Raw genomic sequence first — 2,460 nt, 5'->3', positions numbered from 1 at the left:
GCCCAGGCTGGAGTGCAGTGGTGTGATCTCAGCTAACTGCAGCTGCCACCTCCAGGGTTCAGGTGATTCTTGTGCCTCAGTCTCCTGAGTAGCTGAGGCTACAGGTATGAGCCACCATGCCTGGTTTTGTATTTTTAGTAGAGACACAGTTTTACCGTGTTGCCCAGGCTGGTCTTGAACTCCTGACCTCAAATGATCCATCCATCTTGGTTTCCCAAATTTCTGGGATTACAGGCATGAGCCATCACGCCCAACCCTGACTCAGAAGACCTGAGTTTGGGCTGAGAATTTGCATGTCTATGATGTTTCTGGATGCTGCTGCTGTGGCTGATCTGGGGCCACATTTGGAGAGACTGCATTCTGGAGGTTCAGTGTTGGCCTGTACTGGGTGGAGATATGGATCCGTGGACATAATTCAGCTTCTCAGGGTCTTGGTTTGCATATACCTGTCTGGTCCAGGCAGTATTCATGGTTTTCTTGAAAATTAGAGGAATCCTTTGTTCTAAACTACATCTTATGTGAAACCAAAACCAAAATACATGATATACAGAAGAGTTGAAAAGGAAATTTTATTTTACGCAGATGTAAGGGACAGAAGGATTCATGTGTCTGTCTTCCTTACTTCCCTTGGGCCCGCTGAAGAACATAATACAGTTGGGAATCCAATGGAAGAGAGGATTTCTAAGGTCCCTGACACCTGTAACTTTCTCTGATTCTGTATACTCTTTCTTTTTATTTTTTTTAGACAGAGTCTCACTCTGTCGCTCAGGCTAGAGTGCAGTGGTGCGATCTTGGCTCACTGCAAACCCTGCCTCCTGGGTTCAAGTGATTCTCCTGTCTCAGCCCCCTGAGTAGCTGGGACTACAGGTGCCCACCACCACACCTGGCTAATATCCGTATTTTTAGTAGAGATGGGGTTTTGGTCTTGAACTCCTGGCCTCAAGTGATTCATATGCCTCAGCCTCCCAAAGCGCTAGGACTTCAGACGTGAGCCACTGGGCCCGGCCAGATTCTGTATACTCTTGAAACTGTAGATTGTTAGAGTGGAAAGAATCTAACCAAGAGACTTATGACTCTGAAGTTGTGCCTTTTGATATAAGAAGCTGTAGATATAGAAATAGGTAGGCAATAAGTTAGTTTGAGATTTTCATGGTTGCATAAAAGATCCTCAGCTCATTTCTAGTAGAAATGGGGAAATTCTAGTAAAAACAAAAATCAGGGAGAGGGTTTGATGTGCCTGCCACCTTGTGTGCACCTGGTATGTGTAATTGAATTGAAATAATTGAACCCATTTTTATTTAACTTAATTTAATTTTTTATCCTTGAGACAGGGTCTCCCTCTGTCACCCAGGCTGGAGTACAGTGGTGATATCCCAGCTCACTGCAGGCTTTAACTCCTGGGGTCAAGTGATACTCCGGCCTCAGCCTCCCAAGTGACTAGGACTACAGGTTTGTGCCACTACCTATGTAATTTTTTTTTTTTTTTTTCATGGTGAAGTCAGGTACCAAGGATTTTTTTTTTTTTAATAGAGTCTTGCTGTGTCACCCAGGCTGGAGTGCAGTGGCACGATCTCAACTCACTGCAACCTCCAACTCCCGGGTTCAAGCAGTTCTCCTGCCTTTCCCTCCGGAGTAGCTGGGATTATAGGTGCATGTCACCATGCCCAGCTAATTTTCGTGTTTTTAGTAGAGACGGAGTTTCACCATGTTGATCAGGCTGGTCCTGAACTCCTGATGTCGTGATCCACCCACCTTGGCCTCCCAAAGTGTTGAGATTACAGGCATGAGCCACCGTGCCCAGCCCCAAGGATTTTTTTTTTTTAATTTTATTATTTTAACTTTTTGTAGAGACGGGGTCTTGCCATGTTGCCCAGGCTGGTCTTGAACTCTTGGCCACAAGGCATCCTCCCACCTTGGCTTCCCACAGTACGGGGATTACAGGTGTGAGCCACTGTGCCTGGCCAAATTTAGCCCATTTTTGTAAGTCTGGTGGTCAAGCCTGAATTGAATTTCCTAATCTTTACTGGAATTTTTACTGGAAAATAGGTAAGAGAGCAGCACTACCAATGTTTCGATGAAAGAAATGAAGGAACTTGTACTTCACTTTACAAATATCCAGAGACGTCTGCCTACTGCTCATGGTTCTATTTGTCAACTGTGTTATGGACGTCCTAAAATTGATTTTAGAGAAATTGTGAATTAGCTGAAAGTTGACTTTGTTTCTCAATGCTTCTCTGTTCTCATTTGTTTGAACCCCTTATTCTCACTTCTCTTTCTTGGCTCACTCTCATTTTTAAGAACAGCTCTAAACAGAAACAATCTGGGGCCGGGCGTGGTGGCTTACGCCTGTAATCCCAGCACTTTGGGAGGCCGAGGCGGGTGGATCACAAGGTCAAGAGATCGAGACCATCCTGGTCAACATGGTGAAACCCCGTCTCTACTAAAAATACAAAATATCAG

This window comes from Cebus imitator, unplaced genomic scaffold, assembly GCF_001604975.1.
Source record: "Cebus imitator isolate Cc_AM_T3 unplaced genomic scaffold, Cebus_imitator-1.0 Scaffold6, whole genome shotgun sequence".
Taxonomy (NCBI): Eukaryota; Metazoa; Chordata; class Mammalia; order Primates; family Cebidae; genus Cebus; species Cebus imitator.
Note: the sequence above shows the minus strand (reverse complement) of the source record.